This window comes from Anopheles coluzzii, chromosome 3, assembly GCF_943734685.1.
Source record: "Anopheles coluzzii chromosome 3, AcolN3, whole genome shotgun sequence".
Lineage (NCBI taxonomy): Eukaryota > Metazoa > Arthropoda > Insecta > Diptera > Culicidae > Anopheles > Anopheles coluzzii.
Window position 1 is genome coordinate 37764141 of NC_064671.1, and position 27303 is coordinate 37791443.

General features: G+C 41.1%; 2 protein-coding genes across 6 annotated transcripts in view; both read left to right on the forward strand.

The window, feature by feature from the left end:
- Positions 1-9633: 9633 nt before the first annotated feature.
- LOC120957747 (uncharacterized) overlaps positions 9634-27303 on the forward strand; it is a 457854-nt gene continuing 440184 nt past the window's right edge. The window contains exon 1 of the mRNA XM_049608391.1: positions 9634-9652. The gene's annotated coding sequence lies outside the window, so the exon portion shown is untranslated. The remainder of the gene's footprint in view (positions 9653-27303) is intronic.
- Positions 21113-27303, forward strand: part of LOC120957032 (neural cell adhesion molecule 1-like) — a 200624-nt gene continuing 194433 nt past the window's right edge. The window contains exon 1 of one of the 5 annotated variants that reach the window (XM_049608386.1): positions 21113-22750. The gene's annotated coding sequence lies outside the window, so the exon portion shown is untranslated. Of the gene's footprint in view, positions 22751-26773; positions 27175-27303 lie in introns of those variants that run through there. The other 4 variants (XM_040378954.2, XM_040378953.2, XM_049608385.1 and 1 more) reach the window with 4 other exon arrangements.

Below are 27303 nucleotides of genomic sequence, written 5' to 3' on the forward strand. Positions count from 1 at the left end.
AATGGAATTAACATGCAAGAAACTGCAGACGTGTTTGATACAAGTAATCGTAATTTGCCACAAAGAATTTAACAATTTGTGTTGGAATCCAATTTGAACTATGTTCATAAGCTTTTTGATATGGCCTAACTATGGTTGAATATAGTGCTATTCTAACTCGATTTAGATTACCACAGGAAGGAATCAATTTTGGTTGCCCTTGTGTTAATCATCTTCAAACTATCCTTTGATGTCTAACCCTGTGGTCTATTCAATGTCCATTTCGGAAAAAGATTCAGATCATTCATGGCCTATTTTATCATCATTTCCGATACCTTCTTAAGCTGCGGCCGCTTCCGAGAGGATTTGGGCGAAAAATTCAATTTCACGTCAAGGCATTGCTGCATGCTTAACACTTCTCCTCCCGACTGATCGATGCAAATCCAGCCTGGTAAGCTGTGTGAGCCGTTCCCTCAATCTCGAGCCTCGAACTCGGCTGCATGTTTGTTTGTCTTTCGCTATTAGATTGAATGGGCTAAAGATCTCGACTCGATTCGTTCGATCAGGCACCCTCCAGTGTTTGAGCACGAACCGTTTGACATCGTCAATGATGGGCCCATTCACGGTGTTGAGAACGCTTGTCTTCGGACCCGCTACCGACCGGTACGAACGGATTTAGCCAAGGCGTTTCGGCAGGGCAGAATGCATTTCCAATTTGTCGCCTTTTTCGTTCGCCTTTTCGGTACGTCGAAATTGGACAAGCTGCTGGAATTATCTATTCGGCAAAGGAGAGATTGCTCAGAAAATTGGGAAACCAGCAAGCGGCAAGCCTTTTTTGTTCTTTCTTGTGGCTGTTATCTCTTGTAGGGCTGCTGGTTGGTTGGTGGTACACTGGTTGACATAAAAATAGGAAAAAAATTTTGGATGTGGAATAAAGGATGTACAAGTTCTACCGTGGCCTGCGTTGAGTCCTGACCTCAACCCGATTGAAAATCTGTGGTCAACTCGCAAGCATCAGCTAAAGAACCAGCCTGCACGTTCAGCCGATGATCTATGGACACGCTGCAAGGTTATGTGGAAACGCATACCCAGAAGCGAATGCCGTAAGCTCATCGGCGATATGGCCAAACGCTGTCAGGAAGTGATAGCAATTAACGGTCACCACATTGATCGTTAGAATGTGTTTTCGCTCTGTGGAACACCGCAACACCTCCTCCCAACAACCACTTAAACAGTCCTTTTCAGGGCTACCAAATATTTCTGACAAGAACTATGTCTTTCGGTCACAGAAAAAAGTTCCTATTTTTATGTCCACCAGTGTACCATCTTTCGGATGTGACCAAAAGTGATAAAGAAGCTGAAGCACCCCGAATGGGAAGGGTCTAGTGTTTGCTAAGCGAGGTTTAAATGGCTATGAATCGTTCGGCACTCCATAAGGACGCTCTTTATCGTGAGACAATCAAAACACACAACTTACAAGCCATCGGGACCGGTTTGTTTGGTGGGTGAGTGTGTTTGACGATCGATTAGCTTTGTTCGGATAGATTATTAGATCTTGTTGTCATTAGATTGAACTCACAGATTCTATCCAGTGGCTTAGTAAGTTGATTTATTGACATTTCGCGTATGAGATAGTGATGGCCTAGAAAGTTATGGATTCGAGAGGGTTATATAACTTGAGTGGGATTTAAGGGATTTTAAAGATTTTTTAAATAATATCGATGTACAATATTATTTTAGCTCGTATATTAAATACATAGTTTGAAACAAGAAAAACTACTACACTTTTGAATCGAAAAATGGGATTCTCATCTGAACCACAGCACAAGAAATTTACTATTAAGTTGTTTTGTCATCCTGAATTTATTTTTGCATTTTTTATGTTCTTGTTTAATTGGCACTCAACTCAGTTCGTCATTTCGAGTGAATGCAAAATCGCATCAATCACTAATTTCTGCAGTAAAATAAAATAAATGCTTAAAAAAAGTAAAGGTCTTCAAGTTGTAATCAAGTTTTCTATAGGTTATTTATACAATATTATGTAGCTATTCAGATACCATACCAAACACTCCAAAACATGGTTATTGAATTCTCGCCATACATTTTCAAACAACTTTAATATTAACAACTAAGGATTAATTTGTATGAGTCAATATTTTTTATTCAGTAGGAACGGCTTCGGCCAATATGAATATGAACCATAACAAATTCTCAACAAATCTATAGACGTTCCAATGAGATTTCAAAGTTGTTTATTCTACAATTTCAATTTAAATATCAAATTGATAATGAAATGAAAATTACTAAGAAAATTACTTTTCATGCCAATAAAGATCAGCATAATTGGATTGAATTGGATTGTTATTGAAAGACATCTTTACACTTATCACCCTTAGGTATTATTCGTGATGATCAAACGTTTTTTTTAACTTCACAAAAGTCTTAATTCCAGTTTCGAAAAATAAGTTAAAATTACTAGCTTTATTAATAGCTTTCAATTAACTATTTTTGTATTATTAGATGTTTATAAAAGCATACAGGGAAACTTAACAGGTTAGACTATTATTTTGAAGCACTCTTTTTTTATAAAACATTTTTTTTGAGAAGAAAGCTTTTCAACCCTTCATTTAATTATTTTTATCATTTGCTACAATTGTTTTGGAGTAGTGATACCCGTTTGCAAAGGGTTTGATCAGTCCCATCAAAGAGCAATGGTTGAAATTGAAACCCGTTTCGTTTATGATTATCGCCAATCTTGGACAGTTATATTATTTGTAGAAAACTGTTTCTTATTTAGACGAAACGGCTGGGTCGTAGTGCTTCGTTTTAGTAGGTTACTAGCTGAACGTAGGCTGAACTACAATTGCCTTGGTTATAGTCATTGGGTAAAATTGCCTGGCATAACACTTAGGTAGCATAATCTTTAACCCATCACTACTGAGTGACAGTCTTGATGGGGGATTCGTTAACACAAAGCCTATTTGAGCAAGAAATACCCGGAAATGATTAAATTTGAGGATACAGCATTGCCCAATCAGGTATGGCTTCTACTCTCTTAAAGCTCTTACTCTCAAGTCATTGAACAAAAAGTACTTAAAAGAATTCAAAACTGCGATAGTGGACAGAAAAAACATAGCTTCACTCTTGAAGTCTATTAGCCTAGATATTAGCCTATTAGCAGCAATAATATAATATTATTTTAATCATTGTTGTATGAACTAGTTTAGAAAATCCATCTAGTTAGTTATCACGACCAATTTAAGTGGACCAATATTTTACAAATGTTTCTCAAAAAGAACAAAAATGAAAAGTTGATATTACTCAGTAAATATGAACTTTTCAGTACAATACTCAATCATTCAATTTCAAGGAAAACAGTTTCTCAATCATTCAAGCTGTTTTTGCTTCTGATGTTCTTACAGAAGAATATTTTCCATTTCTCTTGAACATCCAACCCCGGAGATATCGAGAAATTTGCAAGCGCTCTCCAAGAACAATTGATTTTTTATGACAATGAAGAACAATGTTCAATATTAAAAAGAAGAATGTTTGAAAAACAAAAAGGAAAACCACGAATGCTAAGCAAGATTGCGTCAAGCGCACAGATAACATGATCACCTTCGGTTTGTAGCTTTTTGTCTACGAGATGTCATCCTTTGTCTAGCGAAAAAATGTTCCCCTTTTTGTCCCACGCCAAGTGAAACAAAAACACTTTGTACAGGTGAAACAATCGAGGTGGAAAACCTCCATGCTGTCTGGCTTTCTTTTGTAGGATCCATCTTTTAGTGGCCTTTCGACATAACACTTCTCGGGAGATTTGTTCGTCCAAGATGCCCCGGCGGGTTGAATGGGTTGGCTGGTTGGAGTGTTTCGCTCAAAGTGGATGCGTCAAAAGGCGCGGAGATGTAGGTACGTCACGAAGGATGGTAGCGCCATATTGCTTTTGATGCTTTAGACATCAAGTGTGGGGACTTTTTTTGTTATTGAGGATAACAAAGGCGCACCCAAAGTGCAGCTGATGTAGTTGCTTAGGTTTACAAGAGAATTTCTTTTCAACCGAGGATGATAGGGTTCAGGTGACATCGCATAGATCTATAACATATTGTAGAGGTTGCTGAAACTTTTCACTTAATATTTTATACTATTTTGTGAAAAAATGCCTTAAGTACGTATAGGGTAGCTCCTGCTTACGTAGACGTGTTTGTTAGTTTTATCCATACCCACAATCACTTTGCTTGCCCGTTTCCTGACCCAAACCTGTCACGCTGTTATCATCAATCAACAAAAATGGCTAACAATTTGACGAAATTCCAATCGGAAATAGTTCCTGATGCCCAACATATACACCACAGCGGGTCTTTTCGTTTCCGCTTTGAAAATTTGTCGACACGCAAACCATATGATCGACAAATTGGCTACCGAGCTTGTGTCAGAAAGTTAGACTTCCCTATTCCCCCCGACGGGTGCGTTAGAGCGAAAGTAGCGGATTGTGCTACCACTATCGCCTGTTCGACCAACTTCGGAGGTATCTACTCGAAGGCAACGTGTCTGGCAGCCACTAGCTTCTGGAGCGTTGGATTGATGGTTGTTTATGGGAGGGCTTAAATCGGCGTGAATGATGTAAACGGTTGACGGCAAAACGGAAACTTCGATCCTTCCTTAAGCAAAGCAAATAAATCCAGTAGGAAATAGATTCAATCAATCAATTTACATTATGTTGCATTTTACATACATTTGTCAGCCTCACTACGGTTGGCAATGCGGTGGCCCAACCATGGCAACAGTCGTTCGGTTTTAGTGATTTATGACGATGATGATGATACGCAGGAAACTGGTGCACGCAGCCTTGTGGTTGCAGATGAGCCGGATATGGGTGTTTTGGTTTATTTGTTTTTGGGTATTAACAAAAACTTGGCTGTTGGTGTTTGAATATGAGAAACCAAGTTTAGCGGCCTAAGAGCGTAATATGAGTGTTGTGGCGTAATTTTTGGAAGGAATAGAATGAAAATGAGTGATTTTATTGTGTCAAAAGCAAGTTTAGAATTAGAGCAGTATTACGGACTATAAATAAACATACCAACTACTACAATAAGTAGTTCGTATTCCATTCAAATCGTTTTTCCTCCAAAAATTAACATACTTTTACATTCACGTTTATGAAAATGTTGCGGTTTGTTCAATGAGCGACACGATTAGCTTTTTTCTATATGTTTATTTAAACAACAAGTGATCGTATTTATCTCTACAAATGGTACATCATTAAATTGAGGTTTTGTAGTTGTAGCTTATGAAGGATAATGCTTTCGAAAACAGTCCTTAATCAAATAGTTTTGTTTCTCAGGTAACGAAAATTGAAAATGTGGAAATAAAGTAGCCTTATTCACACTATTTGCCTAAACCAGCTTTATTATCCAACGACTTTCTGGTGCGATATTAGTTGAGTGCAGCAAATTTATTTTCAAATAATACATTAAATACATAGAGAAAATATAGCACAAGTTAGCTGCACCATTTTATTTGCTGTGAAAAACATTCAAGAACATGTGTACATTCCATATTTTTAAATAATTATATGCATTTTACAAGGATGTGTACTAGTGATGGGCGTTTCGGAGCGCACCAACGGCTCCCGAGCCGGCTCCGGACTAACGGGTCTGGAGCCGGCTCCGACTTTTTCCCGGAGCCCAACGGCTCCGCAACCACGGCTCCGCACCCATGGCTCCGCACCCACGGCTCCGCACCAACGGCTCCGTAGCCGGCTCCGGACTAACAGCTCTGCACTCACGGCTCCGTTCCAACGGCTCCGGAGCCGGCTTCGAGCCCACTATTCCGGAGCCGGCGACGAATCAACGGCTCCGGACCAACGGCTCCGAACTAACGGTTCAATAGATACAGCATTGTATGATAGCGTAATAAAAAAACGAATATATCTTCTCATATCTCAACGTTGTGTAGCATTCGTTGGTCTCGCCTATCTTAACAATATTTTTCATCGATTTTTTTTTGATGAATTCCTTTAAACAAGACCTACTCCGCTATTTATGGATTTCCTCGATTGAAACTTCATTGAAAAAGTTTGTTTGGTCCCTTGTGTTAAAACCGGCTCCGGAGCCGTGGGTGCGGAGCCGGCTCTGGAGCCGGCTCCGAAATTGTCTCGAGCCGGTCGAAGCCTGGCTCTGGCTCTGACTTCGGAGCCGTTTTGCACATCACTAATGTGTACAGAACGTTCACACGTACAAGAATACTAGGTCCCTTATTTTTAAATTAGTGTTTTTGTCTTAGCAATAAATTTGAGAGCTATGATTAAAATCTGTTCAACGAAATAAAAACACAAAGTAAAGAGGAAAGTAAAAACAATACTTGCTGTGCAGCTTAATGATCGTTTAAGCTCCAAAGCGAGTGCTAGTAAATGAAAAATAATAGTCCTTACGTGCATTTTTTTTAATTTATGAAAAAAAAAAATCATTTTTTTAAATAATAAACGCTGATTATCATTTAAATATTAAACGCTTTTTCATTAATTTATCAATTCATTGTTAATTAATCAACAAATACGCTATGGGACCAAAATCAACAAATATCTAAAAATTGAAAAATATTTGTGAAAAAAGTACTTACTGAATTTAAACATATTTTCAAAAGTGTCATCTAGATTGAAGTGAATGACATTATTTGTTTTATTTTTATTTTTTTATATTTATATATTTAAAGAAGGTAAAGATGATGTTGCTAGTATCTACTAGTTTAATAAAAGTTATTGTAAGAAAAAAAAAATGTGTTTTAATAGTGAGTCAATCAATCAATCAATCTTTGATCAGTAATAATTGCAATAAGTAATCGATTGAGCTGGCTAAGTGATCTTTAGAACCAGTTAATTTATCTCAAATAAAAGTCACATAATCGTTGTTAAATCCATGGAAGAAAATGTCAAGCTACGCACGAACATACGGCTTATGCGCCGTGTTTCCAGTAACTTAAAAATAAGTAAAATCATTCCTCGGTATCATGTTTGTTTCGCTGAAACATAATGCCCCACGTGCATTCGCTACTAATTATCTCTTCCGGCAAAAACATGTTTTCCCATCGAACGGCCCTTCATCGCAAACTCAAAGGCTTGGGCAAGGAATGCAATTGTTTGGCACAATAACTTCCATTACTTGTGCTGGCATTAGACGTCTGTTACGTGTTTTTCGAAAACCATCGCCGGATCAAAACAAATTCAGTTTCGTCTAGAAGACAAACAAAAACAAATGCCGAATGTCTTTTCCTCGTTCATATGGTAATGCAATTTCACGGGCCGAAACGGGCTTTCCCCTAAAAACTAATAGACATCCCAGTACGTGCCGAAGTGGTTGGTGCGCACATGTGTAGCCATAGCAGCTGTGTGTATTTTTTGTTACCACACTTTATACTTATCTGCCAACCGAAAACAGTGGCCCGTTTAATGGTCGAGTTGCTGAATACATCGCAACGTTTGCTTTATCCAGTGCGGCGTATGAACCAGAAGCTAGTCGAAAGTTGCACACACACACCCCGGTGGCCCCGGTGTACGGTGCAGCGCCCGTCATTGCCGTCCGTAGGTGCCGTTGTGCTTCACCATGCATACATATTACGTATGCAAATCATGGGGAAAAATATTTTCGTGATATTTACAATTACAGCACAAGCCACCGCCGTTGACCGGTCGGACATGCTAGTGTGCAATAATATATAAAACGCCTCTCGACCGAGCTAGAAGCGCATTATGCGAAGTGGCCTTCCTAACACTCGCCGTCTTGAGCGTCGTCTTGTCTCTCGCCGCCAGGGAAGCTTTCACGAGCAAGGGGAAGGTGTCTTTGTGATATTGAATTCCACCACCCCTTTTGTGTCTCGACGTGTTGCTCCCGAGCACTAGCAGCAGCACCAGCAGCAGTCGGCATGCCTGACGGAATGGTATTGAAAATAGGACGAAAACGTTATTTTCCTTATGCGAAGGTTGGGCAAGCGGCAAGTCTTGGAGCGGTGCGCAACAGACATGGCAACGTTTTCGAGTGCAAATGAAATGGTTTCTCTGCTCATGAATAGAAATCACTGCAATAGCACAACTTCTATTGAAGCTTACGGTGCACAGCTTCCGTATACGGGCACAGTCTTGGGGAAGGTGCACGAAACTGAGTGAGTAAAAATGGTTCACCCATAACCTGTATGTCATTCCGCCGGACCGGGATGACACACACACACACACAGTCACAGGTTGCGGACGCAGGTGCCCCGAGAGCGGGTGGCATGCAGGGGTAAAAATAGCAACACATCCTCCGAGTGGGTGTTGGCAGAAGACGCTAGGAAAGCGAACAAGCGAGTCGTATTTTACTGAGCTTGCAACCGACTGCACCGGACCCGATAGCGTCCGCCAGGGGGGGGGGGGGGGGGGGGGGAGGGGTGGGTTTAATGCAAAAGGTGGCATTTTCATGCATATCGCGTACGTCTGACCTCCGGCAGCGACACCAGCCATGTGACGGCGGTGGGGTGGGCCGAAAATGAAGAAACACTTTACCGAAAAAAAGCCCAACTAAATTCAATTTGAATATAATAGGGGGGAGGGGGGGGGAACTTTCAATTGCTTGCCAACCGGTTTTGCCGTGCGGATGACGTGTTGAACATGGTTCTGGTTTATGAAAAGGCAAAAGCAAAAAGCTACGACAATCAATGCAAAGTCTGCTGAGCGAAGCATTTCGGCCATATTAGGCCGTACGCTTGCCAGCACATTCGAGCATTGGGGCATAAATTCGGTCAGGAAGTTTTGCTTTACTTCCAATTTCATCACCGCTCACCGATTGCGTTATGCGATCGCACCGGAAGGGAAAAGTTGTTTGCTCTGGTAGGGTGTGATTAGAAATTGGGCCGGAGCCCAAAAGCCTGCATATGGAAAAGTTTAAAAAAACACACACACACATACTCACACACACCATCTTCGATATCTAATGACATCCAACCGGTGTGCCGAAAACTGTGCACTTATTAACATCCTCGAAATTGATTCCGAGTTTTCGGGTGGGAGCAATGCGTGCACCGGATTTGGACGGCGATGGTGTTTGTTATTGCAGTCTAATGAAATCCAAACAGACAACTTGCGAGCGCGTTCCTGACAGAGCAGGGACAGTTTTGCGGTGTGCTTGGTGCAGGCGATATGAAGTCGAGTCCGCAGAATAGCAACTCATAACACCGGAACGGCACAGGCGAACAGAGTGTGATCTTTCGACGGTTTCGTTTGATTGATATAACGAAATAGGAACAAAAAAAAGGATTCGTAGATTGTATTTTGTTTCAAAACAGCACAAACATATCATCACCCAAACATGATTTCCGTACTGCTTGTTTATTGTTTAGAAGGAATAAAAGGGCGCGCATTTGTATTGTTTGATTTTATAATATACTTTTTCACTATTTTCATGCTGCTGTTTCCATCGTTGGTAGTGTATTGTAAGGTTTTATGCTGTTAAAAAAAGCGGAAACGGTATTATTTCATTGTTTGATTGGGAGCCATCAATCTTGTTAAGTTAAGGACTAATTGAGACTGTCTGGTGGAGGAGCGCACTGTGTCCCTCGAATTTCCATGCCAGTTGCTCCTCTGTTTTAACATTAGGCGTGGCAGTCGCTTTAGGGGTTCGAAGTGGCTTGTTGCCTTTGCGGAAATGTTGAACCACATTCGTCATGTGCGATGGAAGAACATGGCTACGGGCCGTGTGTACACGTTCGGAGATAGGACATTGAAGAAGCACCGAACGAGCAAAGATCCTGTCCAGCAACCCACAAAACTGGGCCACCGTTCCGAGCCCTCCCCGCCTTGGTGCAGAACAGTTTACGTTTACGATGTGGTGTATGAACCGTTTATTCCCGGGTTTTTCTATTGTAGCCACAAGCGATACAGTAAAACACTTATTTCACCCCGTCGTCCTGGATTGGCGTTCCGGCTAAAGGAGACTGCTTATGCGTCCTGAGGCTTTGCAACAGTAACAAAAAAAAAAAAGGGTGTGCCCTGTTGTCAGTCGCCATCGTCCTCGTAATCTGCGCCGTGGCCCGGGCCCGACCGGCTAGTTGTGTGTAATAACAATGGTAATAACAAGAATGGCTGACACCATATCGCTTCCAGCTTCGGACACCCCGGAAGTTGTTTGGTGTTTGGGCAAAATGAAAAGCACGAAAAGTGAAGCAGTGCTTGGCGTTGGAGTGAGGCGGTAGTCTTCATGCATGAGCCCTCTTGCACCGGGCGGCGCTGGGACGGGGCTTTCTGTTGGATGAATGGGGGAGATGCTGACCGGATGGACTACATGGCTTTATAAGCAGCACCCGAACAGGCACAGATACATACTCACAGACACACACACACACATGCACACTTGACCCAACTCCAAGTGATTCAACACACTGACGCACTCATGCTGGACACGTACAGTTTATCGTTGGTGCATACCCAGTCAGCATAAAGATGAGGTTCCGCTTTGGTTTCTGTTTCCACGGATAGTTGTGCAATGCGGGGCTGGTGGGGTGCCGGGGTTTGGTTAGGGATGCGATACCAAGAACGTGGGGAATAAAGATTGACCCCGGAGAAAACATCACGTTGTGATCGCCCGACTGGTCGCCGTTGGAGTTGGCACGAGTGCAGATAGGGAAGAAAAATACCGAGAAGCGTATATCAAGAGCTAGGACGTAGGTCATTAGTTGAGTAGGAGTAAAGTTTGGTACGCGAATTGTAAGGGACGCTTTTATGTAGTGGAAATAGGCGCATGTAGTTGTTTTATTTATTTTTGTCAACTAAAATGTAAAGTATTTTATTTCAAACCACTATTGGTTCTATGTTTATCAATAAACTACATCGAACAAATCAAAACGGCAGAATTGGCCGTCATAATTTCATCTTAGTACTTTTTCATTTTATTTGCAGTAATGATTATGATCTAATTTTGAATGCAGGAGTATGAAGTGAACATAATTTTGAATTTACCATATTTTACATCATTATGGTTTGAATCTATTGAAAGAGTACGAGTCGAACTTAGCATCCCTTTTTTTATTTAATGTTTAATGTTTAACATAAATGTTGGCTAAAACAGGCTTTGAAGGGCGAAAAATTAATATGCGATATTGGTCCTGCTTTGTTAGTTTTTAACTGATCACACTTTGCCTCTCTATTGCCGATCATCAAATGATTAAACATTACAATTAGTTTTAAAAGTAGGTATTATCAATTTTGAACCATGCTCAAATGACATAATTATAGAAAAACAGAAATAATATCAATCGAATTGCTTGACCAACCAATGATGTTGTTTCTAAAATTTTGTAATGTAATAATTTAAGCACAATAATAATAAACGCATTCGACCTGGCTCGCGGATCCCAATCATTTACTAAATTTGGCCCTATGCCTCCAAAATTTGCCGACCGCTGGTCTATGGTATAGCATCGGAGGTTTTTTTTTTGGTTTTTAATGTAACAATGTCACCTATTTCACAGATTAAAATAAATCAGTAATAGCTACAGAACTTATTAGGTCTTCTTAGAAGATTAGTTAAAACGGTTACATGATACAGTCGACAACTCTCACGACTTAAAAACATTCCCGTCGTAGATTCAAACCTCATATATACTGTCATCCCGTAGCAAGGACTGACTATCCGGCTGTTTAATACTAAATAAATCCCAAAAGCCGGTATAGGTCGGCATGGTCGCGCAGGCCGTTATGTCAATAAGCAGAATAAATTATGTTGTAAGATTTTTAAATGTAGGTTTGAATTTAAAGAAATGAAATATGGTTGAAAATATCAAATAAAATCAATAATATCCTATTAAAAAAATCAATAAATTAGTCATGATTGAATGTCTCACACATTCACAATAGCTCGATGGAGGCGCCTTGTACTGCAAAGGTGTAATTGTAACTAGCAAATTTTTAGATCATAATCGGTATTCTTCCGAGTTATTAGTAGTTTACACACAGTCAGCCTGAATATTATTACTATGAAATTAAAGAGGAAAGAGAAAGATAAAAAAGATCAAAATGTATGGAGAAGAAGAACGAGAGACAAGACATGTCATGATAAATCTATAAGTGTGTATATAATGTGTGTTTGTTTTACTATTCGGACCTGAATAGTTATACACTTTTTATCCTAATGATGCCTTACTCCGTGTTAACGTTGTGATTTTTTTTAAATATAATTTCTAACGTTATTTATTTCTAATTTAAAACCTAAAATTCCATATAATTAAAAAAAAAAACAAAAAAAAACAAAAGCAAATAAGTCTAAAATACAAATCACGCGAGAATCAAACGAATTATACAGCGCTGGAACGGAAGCAAATTGTGCTCCGTAACTTGTTCAGGCACAATTCGAGAATGATGAACCTAGAGCCCTTGGAGACATCAAATAGCGGGAAATGATTTGAACATTCGCTCAAACTATCTGTCTCTGACGGCTCGCCCGAAGGTATGCACGGTACAGTAGCATGTGGTCATAATTTTGGCTGTCGCTCGGAAAGTCTAAGGTATCGTTGTCCACTCGCACTGTTTCTGCAGCACACCAGAACACCGTGTGACACTTTGCGCGCACCAGCGGAGCAGAGAAGGTTGGCAGGCGCAGGCTGGGACGTGCCGCAATGAAGCAAAGTGCGAGACAGCATGGGTACAAACTGTGGAATAAATTTATTTAGAAAAGTTATGAAAATCGCAGTGCAACTTGGGCACCCATGAACAGTTTGGGGCGGTGTTGGCCCAGGGACTGCCGCTTTACAAGACGCCTAACAAGCGACATTGACGCTTGTGCAGCGATGATTGCGAGTACTATCTGCCGGCACAGCAATTCGACCACGGCAAACCGGAACGAGCTACTACCGGAAGAGTTCGCATCGCCCAAGGCGCACTTGCCTTTCGCAGCGGTGGCCCACGTATGGGTACGGGCTGGAACGTTCGGTTTGCTTCTTGTTTTGATCGCGGGAAGGAATGGTTTCTGGAACTCGGCACTCGGCAGCTTCGGGTTTTTAGCGCACTCAGTCGCATTTGCATTTTGCGACTTGGAGCAAGTTGCACCAAGCGACAAGCGCACGATGCGATAAGGTAAGAAGGTGGGAAAGGGGTGAGAAGAACGAGCTTGGCAAAGGAAAGCTGCTAGAGAAGGGCGTGAGGAAGGATGGGAAAGGAAGAAAAGGAGGAACGGGGTACATTTATATGTACCGGAGTGGGAGTAAATTTAGCTGAACCATCTGATTACGCTTCTATACGGCGAAACGAAGCCGTTATTATGCACACTGCAGCCCATTTAACTTCCAAAGCAGGCAGAGCCAGGGCGGGTTTGAAGCTGTGCATTCCATGATGATCTTGCTGATGCTGATGTTTAGGACGATAATGTTGATGAGCCATGGGCATCGGAAGCGAAGCGCTGGTCCCGTAAGACCATACTTTGCGCTATGAATAGTCTGGTTAGAAACCAGACAAACAGGGCGAAAAAAAAGTATCCAAATGGGTTAACTCAGGCACAAGAGATTTGGGTTCCGGGCAGTATGCATACACAGACACTCTCACACATACACAAGCACACAAGCCGGAAGCAGGGACGCAGGATATTCGCTTGCCCGTGTGGTTCAAGATTTGGACAGTGGCGTTACCCCTTCCAGCAATCGTATGGCCGGCTGCAGTAGCGACGCCAGCTTAGACAAATGCAGCAGTTTCACCACCCATTTACGGCCAGCAGCAGTTCCGTCTTCGAGTTTACTGTTGTTCCGGCCTACCAACGGCACCACACAATGCCTAAGTAAACTGTCCATGCGGTTTTTGGGGAGCGGAATTGCTGCCATTGCCACCGTGCCATTGCGTAACCTCAAAGGTGATTAAATGCATTGCCGTCTTTGGGTCGTTTGCCGCTGTGCGAATGGGTGTAAACTGGAGTGTAGCACCCCGCAGGTACATGAGCATGAGCTTAGAACTCGTTTTGTCTAAGCCCCTACTTGTGTGCTTGGCAACCAAGCGTGGCTGGCTGGCTGGTTGGTAACTGGATGAGGTTTATTTCAATACTCAGCCTAGTTTACACGAAACCGTAAGCAACGACGTCTACCTGGTGTAATATTTTTAATTTTATGTTCTTCCGTTCCCCATGTGCAGCAGAGGCCTTTTTGCATGTTTATTTTATTTGTACAAAAGGCACACTTTGTGGAAAGTAGACCACTGGCTTCCTGACAATTTCACCCGTGGAAAAGACAGGGAAATAGTTGCTTGAAGTTCTTATCTCAGGTATGATTGGTGTTTCTCATAACGATTCATCAATGACTTTGTGGTCAGCCAGATATGCTGGTATTAATTTTAAAGAGCGAAAGTAGGGGAGGTTTTATGAGCGTTGATATGGTTGAGGTTTTATTATTAAATTTAAGCACTTTGATTTCCGTTTATCTTGTTTTTGTTATAGAGTTGGTTTGAGCTGGATGAAAATGTTTGAGGCATACATTTCCAGGCTTCAGTAACCTACGCGTTTTTATCAAAGGTTAAACCTATGCCTGTGTGTAATGTTGGCAGGCCTTGATCGACAACGGTTGTTGTGCCAAATAAGAAGAAGAATCCTGTGCCAATCACAAAGACACAATCGTGGGTGTTGGATCAATTGAAAGAGGCAAGTTGGCACAACAAGCAGCAAACATTATTATGATCCTAAATTATAGGTTTCATGCAAATGTAACAAGAAATTAAAATATACACGGTTTCATCACGACAATCATTATTCTTCTATACAAAATGTATGGCTTACCCGGGTAGGCGGTTGTTCATATGAAGGGTATGTAAACTTAAATGATAAAAACATATTTTGAAAATTTGGTTTTTTTATTTTTTTGTACATTGCTAGAAAACACCTTTTCTATGACATTTTTAATATTTAAAGACGCTACAACTTCTTAATCCAAAGTTATTTTGGAACGAAAATGCAAAACTTACCCGTGTAGACGATCCTACACATGATGGTTAAATGCGGAGTTGAGTTAATGCTGGCAAAGCTATTAGTGTAATTGAGCTTGTAAAAGAATACAAAAATTGTCTCAATTGTACCATAAGCTATGCAAATTTTCAGTTTTAACAAGGACATTGTAGAAAATGTATTTTTTTTTTCATTTTTTTTATTTATACATTTATAATGAATTGTATTGTGTATTCTATTTGCTTTCAAAATAGTATGAATGATAATAAAATATAGATAAATAATTTAATAAACGAATAATAACGTTTTGTAATGCATTCGAAGATAGTAACCAAAGTGTATGAAGATCAGGTGGTCTCATAGACTGTTTTTTATAGCAAAAGTTGAACGTCACTTTTTGACAGCATGGGGAAAACATTTCCCCAAACAAGCTTTCTGATGACTTGCCTAATACACAAAAAATCTTAGAATCTTCGTTATTTACACTGAAATACCTTAAAAAGCACTCAAAATATTTGTTATTGTAAGCTAAGCCAAATCTGAACTAATTAAAATCCATTTTTGGATCAACATAATGCCGTCGATGAGGACACCAATGTGTACTACGTATGTATGGAAACTCATTTCACCCATTCTGTCAAAAAGAGCTTTTTTTGATTCCGAAATTAGTTGTCAATTTGTATGGGACGAGACCACCTGATATTCGTACACTTTGATAGAAACCCTGAAGGGGTTTCCCTTACTGGAAACATTGGAGTTTAGAAGCCTGAACATGGGTAGGGGGACATAACTAAACTCTTGAAATAGGTTGGAAGGCGAAGTTTTAGGAAGCGTAACGTCCTATCTTGGCAATCCGAACGAATCTCTCCTGCCATGGTAGGAGTTGGTTTTATTTATACTCAATAGATATTATGAGTTTCGTACATTTGGTTTTGCAATTTATACATTGTATCGGAGTGAGGTGTTTGTCATTATGTGCCTATGTTGCGCTTTTAGTGTTTTACGAATGTTCTGAAAAGTTTCAACTGTTCTAACCAAAGAGCGGATGCGTTAGCCGGTCTTTGCCTACGCTGCGCTTTTAACGATAAGTTGCTATGCGTTCTCTGTTTGTCTTCTTTCCTGCAGTAATGCTTGAATTGCTTATACTGCGCGTTTCGGTTGTTTCGATAAGTGTGTCTCAATTGTTTTTTTTTCTACGAACGGTATAATCTGGGTGTGTTGCTATGATGTGGATTGATTTGCTGATGTGTTGTAATGAATGTGTTGCAATAGTGTACTTTCCGAAGTGTGTTACAATGTATGTATAGCTGATAGTGTGGTTAAGCAGATATGCTACAGATTCATTAATTTTTCTTCTCAATTAAAAACAAAACTTTGTTAAACATTATAGTTGAAGTTTTATAAACATTGGCGTTATATAATTTTAACATTGTAACTGGGATTGAACCAAATTCGAAGAAGAACTCTAGTTGCAAAGAAACGTCAGATTGAGTAATTTGAAATCAATTATTTTATTTGAACATATTCTGCAAGCAAACAGATTTTTCCTCCTTGCCTATGTTGAGCATGATAAACATTTTTTACAACTAACTTTAGTTAAAAAAAAAAACATCAGTGTTTTGCATTCCAAGAAAAAAAGTGTGCTAAAAATGGCTTACATCGCAAATATTCGTTCAATGAGAAAACTTCCCTTGCTCGGCAACGTAAAATCGTTACACGGAACGATATGTTTCAACCCACACGACTATAATAGTTACATCAGCAAAGTATGCACTTGTGGTCAATAAATGACCTGCATGGGAAAGTTGTATTTGTACAGTACAGCGTAATGCAAAGGGATAGTTCCCCATAACACCAGTACCAGACAAATTGGCAAACCGTCAAACAGGTTTTAACCAGGTACCTGCAGGAAGGTGCTGGCGTGGTGCTTCAGCACCTATGGCTTGAAAGAAATGCTAAAGACATGTTCTGCAAAAAGATGTTCGATAACCTCACCCGCCCGGTTGTCGGGTTGGAGCGGGCACGTTTGGCTAGGTCATTGGTGAGGTTTCGCACCGCAAAAGATCTATTGTACTGTTGAGGGTCCTGGTTTCCCCGGGACGATGGTTCTCCACTCTAATCATTTCCCTTAACTCGTCAGCGACGGTACAGTAAGCTCGTAACTAAAAACGGTTCGGCCAAGGTGTAGTACGGGAGTGACGATGGGATCGGAATAAGTCGGATATGGGTTTCTGGGTTTGCCTGGCGTTCTTAATAGAGCGGTGCCGTACCAGCGCGCAAGGAAAGGTAAGGGTTCGCACATGTAATGCAGCCCCGTGCGGTGGAGCTGGTTTCCACCGAAAACCGGAAAGGAAAAACACAACAGAGGCAATAAATCTAGTGATTGTTATTTGTTCTTGGGAAACGGTTCTTTCCGGTTATTGTTCGAGGATCGTCTTCCGGTGCATAGATGTACATAAATTAGCACATCTGGTTTATTTTTTAGTCACTCCGCACCTACCGTGCATGCCGCGCGTACAAACACCGTGCTTCTTTGAAGTGGTATGTGTATATGTCTGTGTACGTGTTTTGTATGAATGTGTTTGTGGAGGCGAGCTTTTGTGGAGCTTTTATTACAGCAACCGAGTTTACGACCATCCTACACTTGCTGGGAAGAGAGAGAGAGAGAGAGAGAGAGAGAGAGAGCGAGAGAGAGAAATGGAAATGGTTATTTATTACATGCTAAGCAGTAAATTTGAATCAATTATCAGCAGCTCTGGTAAAGAGAAGGGCTGGTGCTATTCAACATGATTACTGAGCGTTGGACAAAGCATGGCAAGATACGTACTTTCGTAGTACTGCTTTAATGATACGCCCCTTGTGGGCAGTTTACACGTTTAGATAGCATAGTATAGAAAACATTTTCATACAACAGCTGGAGCAGGTTTTGACCGATGACGATAAGATAAGACGAGATGAAATTGATGTTTATGAATTAATGTTTTTAATTTTAAAAAGACTTCTTTCTATTGTAGTCTTCTTCTTATCTGTATATTTGGGAAATAAATTCTCGCCAACTACATGTCAGATTGGTCACATATTGTTATAAAAACTATTCAATAGTAGAAGCTGTTTAATAATCTTGAATTAGAAAGGTTGTAAAAATAACTTAAAGGAGTTTTACAATACCTTTTGGACTGATCAATAAATAGGAAAAGGCCGTGGCCTACGCGCAGGCTTTTCCACTGATAACAACGAGGAAGAAATAAGTGAGCACACACAACCTTTTAGTTTGAGTACCAAATAGCAAGTGTTTATTCATTTCTGCAATTAGAGTTTTTATACTATCTCTTAAAGTTTTAGCGTGGGAAGAATATTTTTCCTCCTTTTCAGGCATTTGTCCATATTGTTAACACTCTTCCTTTTGACGCGCCTACGCCTGATCTGTTTAATGTCAAGTGCTAATGTTTAAATGCGATCCTTTTTTTATTGCCTTTCTCGTGGTGAGGACTAATTGGTTGCATTGATTGCGGGCGTAGGGATTTTCTTTTGGGCAGAACTATACCTAACATTTGAATCTTCTGGTGCATGTTTAGAATGTATCCCTGCATTGTCAAGTGGCTAAGGCTCTCTCTTTCTCTTCTCTCTCTCTCTCTCACACACACACACACACACAACAATTCTTTAGGATGCTGAGTCCCTGGCTGCAGCCTTCCATCCATGAAGACATCCGATCTCCGTCAGGTCTCGTTTCACCTGGTCCAGCCATCGAGTTCGCTGTGCTCCTCTGCGAGTGGCTAAGGTTATTACTTTTTTTATTTAATACCTGGTTGATATTGGTTACAAGCCTGTGTTTTAGTGATTTTTTAGGTTTGATTTTAATGATGCTGGGAAACATGGATGCGAGATTTTCCTACGCTTCTCAGAGTTTGTCCTTGGTTAAAGATAGTTTTGCATGCATGCAGTAATCATAGTTAAACCGTTGGGGTGTTCGTACTATTTCCCTAATTGCTATAACGTGCAAGTTAAGAAGAACCAGATGGCCTTACTAGATGCGTGACATATTCCTAGACTTAGGCTGTTCATCGCGCCGATGCACGTTTGTTTGCCAGGGCTATACACTTGAAAAGGGCCACAAGCGTTTTGAGCGGTTTGCTTATTTTAAATTCGAAAATACTATCCGTTGAGTTTGAAAAATGTGATCTTCATGGCGATCGCTCGTAAAGAGAAATTGAGTTAAATAAAATTCATAAAATAAAGGTGTCGCGTTTGCAACAATGGTATTCATCGTATTTAAGCAAATAAATTGCAATCAGCAGAAGAATTAACAAGTTTACGATTAATTTGGGCGCTGACATCTTTCAAATGATCCAAATGATGTGTCATGTACCATGGAAGATAAAACTAATTTACACAACCATAAAATGAGTAAATGACAACCCAGAAATTGTTTAATGTATCCGATTTAAAATATCAAACCTTATGCAGTATTTGTGCCAGGTTAAGTAAAGAATAAATCGATAAAAGGCTATGAAAAATGTTTACAATTTTTATTTAATAGATAAAACCTGAGACAGATACTTTGATGTAAAAACTAGTATTGTAGTAGTATTGTACTATTGTAAAAAAACAAGTTCAAATAATCAAGACATGGCAACTAAAAGAACGATTCAATTCAATCCTCTAAGTAAGGACTAATTCACTGCTATTAGTGATAAACGGAGTGCACTTTAGCCTGTGTTGAACATAATTAAAAAAAATGCAATGCACTGTATCAAAACATTCTATGCAAGTTCTATACATTTTAGTGGAGAGATACAAGATGAAAATATTACTTTAATGTCTTTTGAAAATTTAATAAAACATTTTGTGTGTCTTAATGGAGTTATGAATCGTTTTGCATGTGGACAATTTGCTGAGGCTCGTTTGCAAGGTCATATTTCCGTCCGGCAAGCCTTTTTCCGATGCCTGGTGTACAATTATTTTTAATGAGTTGTACATGCCCCGAACTGGCACGGCCCATTCTTCATTTCACCTCTGCTGTCCGTGAACCTACGTGCCTCGTGCGTTGTGCGATTCGCCAACGATCGGCGATGTAAAATGAACCCATCATCAACAAAGCACTTTTATCCCACGCGGTTTTGAGAAAAATCATTCCCGCTTAATCAAGGGTTTCGGTAGGTACGCGACCGCATGACGAGAAATAAATTTCCCGCACCTCGAGAGCGTAGGCATCAACCTGTCCCCGCTCGATGGTGCTTGGGGCAAGCTGTGATTAACGATAAGTTTAGCCAAAATAAACGACATTCAAATCCGGACAAGAAAGACCTCCGTCAACCAACCTCGGCATCACCGCGGCCACGTCAACGATCTAGGAAATGGCCCAAACGTGGGACGTATCGAATGCGGGACGCAAGCAAAAAAAAAAAAAAGGAGGCACGGATACGGAAAAAAGCGAGAAAAGATTAATGATTTATGCTGTAGGCTTCGATTTCGTCGCTCAAGTTGACGTATTGAATTATTTGCTCGCGTCTTCTCCGCTGTCGCCTTTCGTCATTTGTCCTTGGCCGAGTTCTTGGCCGAGAACGGGCGTCCCGGTAACAAAGGCAGCGCCGCAAACGAAGATAATGAGAGGATGTTGCGGACGATTAGCGGGGAAGATGTCGTGGGAAGCGAACGTTAACGGCGAACTGGTGGTATGCCCGGGCTGTCGAGCTGGGTCAGGGAAAGGGGACACGAACTCGGCACAATGATTAGAGCAAAACACAACCATAACATGGTACGGCTTAGGCGGCCGATGATGAACGATTGATGAAGAGGCCCTTTCGATGGGCGATTGTCACGGAAACCGCTGCAGACGGGGTGGCAAATGTCTGGGGATGGGAGAGTAGGTCGCCGTAGGCAAATCGAACTTGTTTCTAAGTTTGTGAGAAACAAGGTAGCGCTGGTAGGAAATGTTCAACGAAGCGTAGATAACGATAGGGTAGGAATTTTTAACCGTATTGTTCAGTGCAATTCACTACATCAATCATAAATCGATGTCAAAAAGTTTGCAATGAAAACATGAGCGAGCAAACACAATTTAAAGTTTGGTCAAATGCTATCAATTAAAACAACGGTGTGGTTGTAATGAAAATGATTTCCGCCAGAGTTGGTAACTAGACGATGAGTTAATGTGAAAAGCAAATAAACCGAGTGTAGAAATTTGCGAATATTGACGGTTTCTTTAACAACGCACTAGTGATAAAAATAGACTCGCGTTAATCTCGCTCCTTGCCTTAATCCGGCAAAAGTATTTATTTTACTCTAGCGCACACGCGCGTTAAAAAAATCCCGTGCTCTTTCTCCCAATTATTGATCGCAACTGGCCACTTCTTCTTGCAGTGCCACTCGCTCTCATTCGCTCAATATTCGGGAGCGGCTTAAACCTGGCTGATCGTGGTGGTCTAGTTCGGCTGTCACAACTGCTTTGGCAACACTCCCCCCAGTACACAAGCCGTTGCGTACGGTTTGTTTACTAAAAGAACAAAGACCAAAGCAGTTTCTTTGCCGTAACTTTCTTCTGTTGTTCTCAAACGGTAGAGAATATCTATCGCGATTTGAAAATATCCACGATGACGTGATGGTTTTCGGTCCCCTTAAACAACCGCTACTGGCAACTCGCTTTTTAAAAAAGTAATTGGTGTCGTCCAGAATCAGCATTGTATGTGACCTATTCAAACTGGTTTACTTTACGATCTCGATGTCACGAATGTCAATTTGCGTATCGCTCAACGAGTCGAAATAATCCCGCTCATCTTAGCAATATTCGCCGTATGCTTTAGATTTCCTAACGCCAATTGTACCTGTTTCATTTCGTTCACTTTCACTCTCTCTGTAATTTATCTCAATAATTACGCCTATATCAGATGCACTCTCTTTTACTTCGTTTTCAGAACACTCTATTTCGTTTAAATCACCGTATGCAGATGAAGAGAACGTTTTCTCTCTCGACACGATCAACTTTATTGGCTCCTCAGAGAGCACCTTGCACACTACCTCGACCGATAGCTCGGGTTTTTTGCACCGAATGAACCTTGGCTCTCCCGGTTGCCGCCTAACGTGCCTTGCCTCTTCAGGTTCAATCCACGCCGAAATAGCGTGATCCGTGGTGACAGGCAAATCTACCAGCGACTCCATTTTGTCCAATTCAGCCAGCAGGACCTCATATTTACGTCTTGTTGCCTGTTTTCGTCTTTCTAGCTCGGCCAATTCCATTGTTTCTTCTATAGCTAACAGATTTAGCAACATATTTTGACGAGCTATACTCATCGGGAGCGGAAGGAAGGAAGGGAATCGGGAGGGAAGCGAGTTGCCAGTAGCGGTTGTTTAAGGGGACCGAAAACCATCACGTCATCGTGGATATTTTCAAATCGCGATAGATATTCTCTACCGTTTGAGAACAACAGAAGAAAGTTACGGCAAAGAAACTGCTTTGGTCTTTGTTCTTTTAGTAAACAAACCGTACGCAACGGCTTGTGTACTGGGGGGAGTGTTGCCAAAGCAGTTGTGACAGCCGAACTAGACCACCACGATCAGCCAGGTTTAAGCCGCTCCCGAATATTGAGCGAATGAGAGCGAGTGGCATTGCAAGAAGAAGTGGCCAGTTGCGATCAAAAATTGGGAGAAAGAGCACGGGAATTTTTTAACGCGCGTGTGCGCTAGAGTAAAATAAATACTTTTGCCGGATTAAGGCAAGGAGCGAGATTAACGCGAGTCTTTTTTTATCACTAGTGTGTTGTTAAAGAAACCGTCAATATTCGCAAATTTCTACACCGAGTATCAATTAACATAGAATTTAATGTCATTTGGTGTCTGTAAGTGAAAATGAATATCAGAATTCGGTTTTTGGTTTGTTGTGGTTAGGTGGGCTTAAGTATAAATTTTCAAAATATTTTAAAAAGAGCTATAACATTCAAGAAGTAGGTGCTTCTTGTTAAAAATTTACTTATTACAATCTTTTAGGCAACGTGTGCTATAAATTGTCCTGTAATTGATGCGATTGTTGTGGTAAGCTTGCACTCCAAACACCTCAGCCTAGGGACATATCAACATATTAAGAATTTCCCACTACCAAATAAAATAGCTAATTTACAAAACATGGCACACAAGCATTAGGGCGTATTTTCCGACTTAGTTTCTTAAGAAATGTGCAAACATACTGGTTGTACAATGCTATTTTATTTACTCCATTGCGTGAGATGTTGAAACAGCGTTGCGCTCGCATCCGGACTGTGCGCTATGTAGTTCGCACAGCACCCCGTAATATGGCACCATGCTGTACATCTGTCAGCCGATGCTTACCGAGATCCCCGTTCTGAGAATATCTGTTTTTTTGTTGCAAAGTAATTTTCATTTAAATTGTAGAAATATTTTTTCGCACGGAAACTTCTTCCTCCAAACAGTGCAAACAACGTTGCCCGGATGCCACGGCGGATGTATTGAAGTGGCGCCTAAGCACAAAGAAAGTTGACGTACAACACAAGCACGAAACAGTTGAAGATGCGATTCAGTGCACTGCTGGAATGGTTGGAATGAGCAGCAGGAGTAATGCGAACACTACCGGGAGTTGCTGCTCGACGCTTCCCAATTGGGACGGCTGACGCAAAGTTCGGGATGCCTCATCGCAACGGGGATTCCACTAATGGCCGAAAGTGGGCTATAATCATTTTTAACGGCAACTTTTCGTTTCACATCACACTTTCCCCGTGTTTTCCGTTCACTGGACTGCCGAGCTGCCGGTGCGAAACAGGCCTGGCAAAGAAAAACACTAAAAATGTACGTGGGCCTGATTGGTTGTGCAGTAAAGCAAAAAAAAAAAAGGATGCAAAAATATTTCGCGCGACTCCCTCGGTCACAAGGCACAAGTCTCGTGACCAAAAGACGACGATGCAATTCAAATGGTTGAACGATTTTTCAAATTGCCCTCACACCTTCCTCAGCTGCTTTGCCGTCCTTGTACAAACGCTTCCCTGGACACACTTTTCGTTCGTCTCCGGCCTTGGTTCTGGACTGCGAAGCGGATGTGCCCGGAAGTGGCAAAAAGAGTGGGATCACATTTTTATCAGCAGCACTTGATCTTTTCGGTTGAGAGAAGAGGCATTTAAATTTAATTCTTCAGTTTCCTTTTGTCTGTGCGTCAGATGTTTACCGCGTGTTTTTTTTCTTTTGCTTTCCTTTGCTAGACTATGTTAAGGGGCAGCTATTTTACCTTTTCCGTTCCGGTTACTTTCCCTCTGATGTCTTTTGGGGATGAGATCAATCACGACACTGAGTAGGACGCATACCTTTGAACTATATGGCTATTGTCATCTAAACTGGCCATTTACATTTGAAACAGAGTTAATTCGATTCTAATTTTGGATATTCTGATAGGGAGTTGTAATTACATCAATTGGAGAGATTTCTGAGAATGAAAATATGTTTGAAAGCTATGACCTTTAGAAATCCAAAAATGCAAAACAAATTAACTTAAACCATGTACAACATGATGTTGTTTTTTGATAGTATAACAACGAAGGCAAGCATTATAGGGGATTTAAAGTTATTTTGCAGTGCGGCTTGAAGCAAATTTTCTAATGTTTATTAGATTCAGAACTCGTAAAGATTCAGAACAAACATTGCAAAGATTAATCAAAAGAAAATGCGGCTGTTTTTTTTTAAATATCACTTATGACTGATTAGGCAAACGAGGTATATTCGTCATTGGATACATAACAGCAGGGAACATAGGAAAAACAAAACAGTATGAATGGACGAACGAAGCAACAACAGTAGCAGAATACCAAATAGGCTTTGAAGCAAACACTTAGGTTTTTTCAATGCAGCAACAGCAACAACCGAAAAGGTCACTATAGAAGCAATAACATCAGCGACAGCAATACATTATGATTGTAGTGCCAATACATCCTTGGCCTGCCTCAGGAGTATCCGAAACCTCGTCCGTTTCCATGCGTACAACATGGCCAGCCCACCGGAGCCTGGCGAGCTAGATACGTTGAAAGACGATGAGGTCGCCGTACATCTCGCTCGTCGTTATGACGGCTCCTCCATTGTGTTTCCACACATACGCCTCTGTACTACTGTCTCTGTATAGAGTACTGGTACTATATATGTTCTATACAGCTTCGTCCGTCGCGACAGGTTCTTTGAAGTGAACTGCTTTCTCAGGCTACGACCGATTGGCAGTCAGCATCCTTGCACGCTACTCAACTACCATACTATTGCCGTTGCTGACCTTTTACCCAAGATAGGTGAATTCTTGGACGACTTCAAAAGAGCGTTCACGTATCTGTAGGTTATGCCTACGTAGGCTTGGATTATTTATTGGTAGGGCTGCTGGTGTTGCCACCATCAGTTTGGTCTTTGCCTTGTTTATCTGCAGACCGAGGCGCTCTGCCGTATCAATCCCTTGATAGGCTTCCGCTACATAGGAGAGCCGCAGACCAATGATGTCTATATCATCAGCGTATGCCAGGATCTGGGTTGACTTATAAAAAATGGTTCCGAAGTCTTCACCCTCGAGTCCCGGAAGTCCCTCTCTATTGCCAAATTGTTGGTGCTGTTATTATACTAACTGGTTAGATCCAAGTTTTATATATAAGTGCAATATATGAATATTATTTATTTAATGTACTCATCTTCTGCCTAATGTTAAACTCTAACCAAAGACTGCAGCTCACGTATAAGACCGATTGCTACTAAAATATCCGAGCATGAATATACTTTATATAGTGTGGTGCAACTACGTGTAACTCTACTATCCAAATAGGTATTAGGACCGATAATATGCGATAGACAGGTGACCTCACCTTCGAACTCGTCACTCGTGTTTTGTCAAAAATCAGCGATAAAGATGATAACATGACGAGCTATGATCAATATCAGTTGTCATCGAGTCCATTCGTTAAGCTCATGGAAATTATAGACTAAGTAAGGCTTAGAATAATCTTAATCATAGACGCCTCCACGTCATCTTTCCCTCTTAACCTAGGTGTAAAACGATGCCTTCCTTTTCGTAGAAGGCCGAAAAGAGATTTACAGAATGGTTCGTTCGGTGTCTTGTGTATGATATGAGCAGTTCAACTGACGAGCTTGATTAGTTCCACGGCATCTATGTGATGTCCTGCTATATATCGGAGCTCAAGCATATTGCTGAGCATCTTCCTCTCGAACGTGTAGAGCAAAGTTCCCTTAGAATACCTCACGGTACAGTCCCTGCTTTAAGTGTCTCAACAAGTTCTTTGAGGTGAAATGCTTCCTCAGACTATCGAAGACCGGTTGCCAACTTGAATACGTTGATTGTGCTGTGGATGCTAACTCTTGACCAATGTGTTGTCTATGCTTTAGGGGAAATATAGAGTGATTCAGATGAAACATTTGAAACTTTTTTCTTTTCATAACTTGCCCCATATGTTCATTCGTACTCCCCATAGCATCGCACTAGAATTCATCGCTTTGATTTCATACCACAGGTCTATTAGAGAAAAACATCTTTTCTATCGGCACTATGGTTCATTTTAGTCAGTCAGCATTCATTTTGCTTGTTTGCTTGCTGCTTGCTTCATTGCCACCAACAAACTTCTCAAACAACGCTGTGCAACATCCTTGCAACACGAGAAGTATAGTCGAGTTTTCTGTAAGCGTTCATGATTCATTCCCCTTTCGAAACGTGTATTTATAGAATCCGTTATCTACCCCGTCGGTTCATGTTATAGCTGAATATTCACGGGCATGCGCAGTAAATCGAACCGTTTCGATGAATGGCTGTGAAATTGCCTTTTGAAATAATTTCACATGGAAATCATTAGCATTGTAGCGCACTTTCACAGTGAGTTCATCGTGAGCCAAACGCTGGTAGTTATGTTTCCACCGAGTAGCAAACTTCTCGTTGGTTTTTATTCACAAGATGAAACTTCGCTTCATTCAGTTGACACTCGCCCGCCCTCCCGGCTTGCCTAAACACACACCTTGCCTACACGTTCAGCGGGAGAGCAGTGCTGCAAAGACCGTTGGTTGCGTTCGAACCTTTCGGGATTGCCGAAGCGGGGGCCTGATTTTTGCTTCAGTATCAATTTGTCACTGCTTCGGGTGTGTTCCGCACACGCGGTTTGACGTTTGACGGACGTCCGGTGCGTTTGGTTACGCGGATCGTTTTTCCTCGCGAAAGGGTGCGTGCGGAAATCGTTACGAACTCCCCAATACGAGGTACGTTGCTCGCCGTGGTCAGCGAGTGTTGAATGTAATGATTGTTTCAGTCCTGTTTAAGCTGGTAGTTGTGAAAATCTCCCGGAAAAAAGTGTAAAAAATCATTACGCAAGTGTTGTTTGTGTTTGTTTGAGGCGGTAAAGTGAGACCAAACGTATGCAAA